The 6540-nt window shown below is 37.1% G+C and overlaps 1 long non-coding RNA gene across 4 annotated transcripts; it reads right to left on the reverse strand.

The window, feature by feature from the left end:
- Positions 1-676: 676 nt before the first annotated feature.
- Positions 677-4070, reverse strand: LOC141652195 (uncharacterized). Of its 4 annotated transcripts, none has more exons than XR_012547025.1 (5): positions 3862-4070; positions 1476-1635; positions 1144-1263; positions 965-1038; positions 677-747 (listed from the first exon to the last, which is right to left on the reverse strand). It is a non-coding gene; the product is annotated as an uncharacterized LOC141652195 (long non-coding RNA). The 4 variants fall into 4 exon arrangements; XR_012547024.1 differs by lacking the exon at positions 3862-4070 and adding an exon at positions 2252-2489; XR_012547022.1 differs by lacking the exon at positions 3862-4070 and adding an exon at positions 2222-2489.
- Between the last annotated feature and the right edge of the window lie 2470 nt (positions 4071-6540).

The following is a 6540-nucleotide window of genomic DNA, read 5'->3' on the forward strand; positions in this document are numbered from 1 at the left end:
TAGTATTTAGTTGACTTTGTTTAAACCCTAATTTTGGGAATTTGGGGTTTTTATGATTTCTTAATGTTAGATTGTGATTATGTGATTATGTGATAGGAGGAGGATTCGTAGAGGAGAGGTTTTGAGACAGCTGTTGAGATCGTCTGCTTGTGTTTGCATTCCAGGTAGGGTTTCCCTACTCAGTATTACACTACTACAAAACTTGTGATGGACATCGGACTTTTCGCTATATGGACATCGGATACACAACCGATGTAGAGTTTGGTCATGTCCATTGTGGATTAATGGACATCGGGTTTTACACCGATGTCCATTAAAATTTGCACATCGGATTTTTAGGAAAACCGATGTCTATTTGATTAATGGACATCGGATTTTTAGGAAAACCGATGTCTATTTGATCAATGGACATCAGTTTTTTGCAAAAATCCGATGTCTATAAATATTATTTTTTATATAAAAAAAAAATATTACGCTGTTGCCCATATTAGTCGTACACATGATGACAATGCAAAATGATTCCATAATCAACAAAAAATATCTGTATATAATCAATCGGTTATCCAAAGCCAATTACAAAAAAATTTCATCTACATAACGTGTCAAATTTACGTAAACGACTAACCTATACAAAAATATAAACCGATATGTAAACTGACTAATTGTTTAAATAAAAGCCGAAGAGACAAGACTACTTTGGCAGCCTCAGATTTGCTCATCTCCCATTGGGCATATTACCAAGAGAATCTGGTTCAACACAACAAAGTTAACGAGAAAACAAAATATCAAGATAGAAGATCCTATATAACTAACGAGACACATACATTACTGTATTTTAAGTATCACAACTCAACACAACAAAGTTAACGAGAAAACAAAATATCAACATAGAAGATCCTATATAACTAACGAGACACATACATTACTGTATTTTAAGTATCACAACTACTAGCAATACACTCACCTGAATGTGCGGATCCTCAACAAGGTCGGGGCACATTTTTTCAATATGTATATAGATTCCTTTGGTTCAGCCACCTGTGACATAAAGAAAATAGATAAAGCTCTTCTCGCCCTCACAAACAACATTAGTGATAGGTTTACTGATCCGCCAAATGAGAAAAGAGAAGGGAAAAACCTTACAATTTAACCCAAGCCATCCTAGCCCTTGTTAATGATGCCCCTTAGTGCAGTTCTTTCCAGTGCGTCAACAACTATCCGAGTCATAACTATCCGAGTCATTTTCTAAGGCTCTTGATTATACTGAACATTATCAAAACAACCGTAATTAAATGTCAAGTCTTTGTAAGATAAATAAAACAGCCAAAGAACCTTAGGAAGGGTTGATGCTAAATGGTTCGTATGTCTGATTGTCAATAAACACATACTAAATTCTTGCACATTACCACACTCCAACGATGGTGTCTGGTACTTGACAACATGCATAACATTTGCAGTTAGTGAGATAGGCTTACCAGGCTACCGAAACCAACATAAACGAGTTTTGGACCAGCATTAAACTATTCAACAAGCTTTTAAGGAAGTTCATAGTCTGATGCAAGGTCGAGAAGGAAAAATCCAACTAAAAGGACCTTGGATCCCCAATCTACAAGCATAGTGCACAAATCTCATCACCTGTCATCAAAACAAAACCAATTCAACCAGAAAGCCAGCTAAATAGTCCGATAATATAAACCAATAAGCACATTAAAATTCACTCATGTAAAAGGATAGATGCTTCAAGTCGATTACAATAGTACAAATAAATTGGAATTGGGAACTAAAAGTCATCACAAACCTGAACTGTTGTATAAATAACAGATTAAAATGATTGCTCCCTGAAGAATTTGTAAGTTCTAAATATTGCAAACAGCATAATGGAGGGATTTCATTCAATTCGAGTAAGAATATTCACACGAGGCATAGGAATAGATAGAAATGAACTCTAGTTCAGATCTGTTTATAACCAGTTGATACGATCTAGATTAAGACGGAAAATGTGAAGGATAGAAATGCAGCTGTTCGATCCTAAAGATCGATAGGCTACCCCAATAATAAAATTTTAGTAAATAAATCACCTAGATTCCATAAGACAAATGAGATAAATCTCATAAGTACATTCATAATTTTTATTCATTGGTTATTAGAAACTAACTAATGCCCTTATATAGACTACTAATGACTTGGGGAATAAGACACAAGAGATAAATGACTAAGCTACCCTTAGTCTCATTTCGGTGTGTATCAATACCGTCCCCTTGAAACGATCCTTGTCCTCAAGGACCCGGTTTGCCTCAACAAGACATTATCCCTTAGCTTGTATATCCGTAATTCAACAGGTTGATCTAGACAAGCATTAGAGCAAGTAGCTATGTGCAACCCACTAGTATAAAAGACAAAGATAGTGTCATTGAGACTTAAACTTAACCAATTCCCTGACTTGTCTTTCATCTCACCCTCACGGTTTATCTCATGGACCTCAACGCTCTGGTCTCGGTCACTTCCCTTCTCAAACATAACCACCTTTTTCAATATTAAGGGAATTTTGTAGATATGAATGAGAGAAACTGAGAAATGCTTGGTTTGATATAGGTTTACTGGAGGTAGGAACTAGGAAGCTTGACAATTACACTTATATAGAAAAGTATCTCCTCGATTAAATAAGTGAAGACCTTATCTCTTCTTTTGAGGCAGGTTTCTGACAAGATTTGGGTTCCATCTCTATTCTCAAGTCAAGTGTTGCTATTATTAAAGAGCATGATGCTTCCATGTTGTGATGGTGGGAAGTATGTAATGAAATTACTACCTTTACCTGAGTTCCTACAGTTTGATCAGGATTCTTGTTTCCAAGGTGAAAGATATAATTCAGGGTTGCAAAAGACTCTTTCTGCCCCATACTTGTCTGTAAACCTGACAACTACTGTGCCAATTTGTGACTTGGACCACCCGTCATTTTTAATGTATAGAATACATAAAGATCTGGTTTGTGGTCTTAAATTTTTGGGGTTCACATCTAACCAGATCCTTGACATTGTTCTCAGGCCATTCCCATTTCTAACCAGATCCTTTAGGGGGTGTTTGGTTCACCCAATATAGGTATGAGGTAAGGGTTTGGAATGAACCAAACCCATACCATGTGTTTGTTTGACAAAAATGAAGGTTTCATACCCATACCTCAAACCCATGAGGTATGGGTTTCTCATACCCAAGGAGGGGGGTGGGTATGAGATTGATACCCATGGTATCAAATTAGACATATTAAAAAGTGATAAAAACAATTGTAAACAAATCTTTTTATATATTTATTTGATTAAATTTTCTCTACATGATTTAATAGTATAAAAATTATTATTAAAAATATTGTATTTTGAAGATTTTTTAGCTTTGATTGATTTCTAACCCTATACCCCAAAATTGAACCAAACAGAAGGTATGAGGTATCGAGTTCCAACCCGATACCACCCAGGTATGATTCCCGATTCCAAACCCATACCCACGCGTGAACCAAACACCCCCAATGGTCTGCAACTCTGCATTGCCCATCACTTAGTCTCATTTCGGTGTGCATCATTTTAGTGTAGCAATTACCCTATCAAAAAATAATTCATGTTCATCAACAAACCCCAAATTAACGATGTAACTCGGCTGCTAGACTATAATTGCAAAGCCAAATTACCTTATCAACAAATAATTCATTTTCAATCCACCATAATTGCAAAGCCAACTCAATAACAGAAACTAAATTAAGATAATTAAACAAATCACTGAATATAAACATTTCATAAACCCTAACTATGAATGAAAGTCCAGCTAGTAAAATGATTAAATAAACGATTTGAAGTTGAAAATTAGGGTTCTTACCAAATTCGATTCACATCGGTTGTTCGCGTAGGATAGCAGTCGCCGTCATCGGCGCCGGTGGTCGCATGGGTAGTAGTCGTCGGTGCTCGTGCGCGTTGGGTGCGATGGTTGCGTGGGTGGGGGTGGTAATTGCACGGTTTGGGAAACGAAGAGAGAAGGTGAGGGATAATGAAATAAATGAAACAAAGTTGTTGGTCTCATAACATATATCGCTAGCGGGTTAGTTTGAGACCGATTATAGTCCTAAAAATTATAATTGGTCTCAACTTTGAGACTACTTTTACATTTTTGAGTCCGTTTTATTGTTTTAGGGGCGGTCACAAATTTGAGACCGATTTTAAAGTTTTGAGACTGGGTTCAGTCCCAAATTATATTTTGAGACCGTTTTTTCTGTCGGTCTCAAAAACGCGGACTCAAAAACGCGTATTTCTTTTAGTGTTTGGGGAAGAATGTATGTAGTCGAAATTATAAGTTATGGCGGTGTGGCAAATATTTTTGCCGCCTATAATTTTCACTTTTGATGCACATCGGTTAAATGCAATGTCCCATGTCCATGACTTTTATATAGACATGGGTTTTATTAAATATCACATGTCCTTTAAAATCAGAAATAATGGACATGTGTTTTTTAACGCAACCGATGTATATATAATTATATGCACATCAGTTTTTTGCAAACAACCGATGTGCATGTTATGTACATCTGTTTTCCAGATAATCCGATGTCCATCGACTGATGTCCATAACGAGTTTTGTAGTAGTGTTAGTCGCATGATGTGTTGTTTGTGCTTTGTGATTGTTGAGTTTTATCGTACGAGTATTGTGACAGTTGTTGGGTTTGATTGCTGGTTAGTAGTTGTGATTGATTGTATCTGTTTGTGTTCTTCGGGGTGCGTCCCTGGCTGAGTGGAGTCACTTGCGGGAGTGGCTTCATGCCCATGATTCGACTTCTGTGGAACCCGCCACAGAAGGGATGTGCACATTAATGGATTTGGGTTTATCGCTCGACGGAGATGAGCGGGGCTTAGGTGGGAACGGCTGCGGTCCCCCACTGGCGGCGAGGAGTAACCTGTTGCAATGGGTACTCTGGCAGGGCTACACACTTTAGTGCGTAGGTAGTATTGAGGAGTTGGTGATGGAGTTCGGGTTGATGTGACGATTGAGCTGTTTTGATACTTGTCTTATTGTGATTGTATTGTGTGATTAGTACTGATCCCATTTAAATGTTTTAAAAACTGTGGTGATCCATTCGGGGGTGGTGAGCAGTTATTGAACAGGTATGGGACGATGCGTATGGGATAGCAGGGATGAGTCATCACTTGCAGTTAGAAGAGTCTTACGCTGTGTCAGACGATGTCCTTTAGTTATTCAGTTTCGGATTGGTTGTATTTCATTTGTTTGTTTTGGTTTGAGACATGTAATCACTTAAATTATATTTACTTTTAAAGTACGTTTCTTTATTGTCTTATGATTATCATTGCCTCGGATAACCGAGATGGTGATGTTCCTACACCTGAGTGGTCCTGGTAAGGCACTTGGAGTATGGGGGTGTCACAACCATAATAGAGTTCATCCTTGTGAAGGATTAACTAGGAATTTATATGAAGATAAGTCTTAATCAAGTAGAAATTCTTGAAGTCAGTGGGAGCAATAAGAAGTAAGTACCTATTGACAGGGTTGTCGTATGCCTATCAAAAATAACTAACTAAACTAACTATATTGCTAGGGAAGTCAGGTCGATCTCCTCAGGGAGGCAAGATATCTGTAAAAGTCCGTCTATTTGGTCAGAAATGGGGGGTGTTTATAATTGGTATTCTAAACTAAAAGATTTAAAGGAAGAGAAGCAGAGAAAGAGCAGTAAAGGCAGAAAATGAGAATAAACTATCAATAGAGAAGGGACATGTCAGGATTTCGGTTCACTACGGTAGTCCAGTGACTCAACTGTAAACAACTTAGATAAATTACTGCGAGACGGATATGGAAAGGTCCTTCCGGTCCACTTTCTATCCTAAATTACCACTAACTTAACTTCCGTCCTCGTCAGGGTAGTCTACTGTTCATAGCAGGCCTATTTAGTCCAATCTTCCGATCCAGGATTAAATTTAACCAGATTAAAAGGGTGACTCAGAAGCGTGCATTCAACTAAGTCGGTAAATACAGTTATATTGCTATGGGGACAGAATCTCACAAATAATTCATCCAACCTATTTACTACATCGTCACATTTCTACCATAGATTCCCTAATCCTAACATGAAACAGATTAGCTACTCATGCTATTAATATTATCAGAACTGATAACGATGAACAAATTAATATTCAACATGATAAAACAATAATTAAATTGCATAAAAAGTAATTAGGGCAGAAATTAAAAGGAAGCAAAACTAGTAATTAAGATGAATAAAAGAGAGATTAATATTAAAGAGGATAAAGAGATTACAATCGCAAGAATCCGGCGTAAAGAACAAACAAATCCGAGCGAGAAAATCCGAAAGCAAAAGTTACAGTAGAGAAGAAAAAGTAACGCAGTCTTCAGAGTGAAAGGTGAATGATCAGATAAAACTTAGATAATGATAGAATAGCTCCCTAATAACCTAGTTAACGTGCGTTTAAATAGAAAAACTACTAAGTCCAATAACTAAAACAAGTTCACGGGCTAATTAAAGCCCACGACAGC

The sequence above is a fragment of the Silene latifolia genome, chromosome 4 (assembly GCF_048544455.1).
Source record: "Silene latifolia isolate original U9 population chromosome 4, ASM4854445v1, whole genome shotgun sequence".
Lineage (NCBI taxonomy): Eukaryota > Viridiplantae > Streptophyta > Magnoliopsida > Caryophyllales > Caryophyllaceae > Silene > Silene latifolia.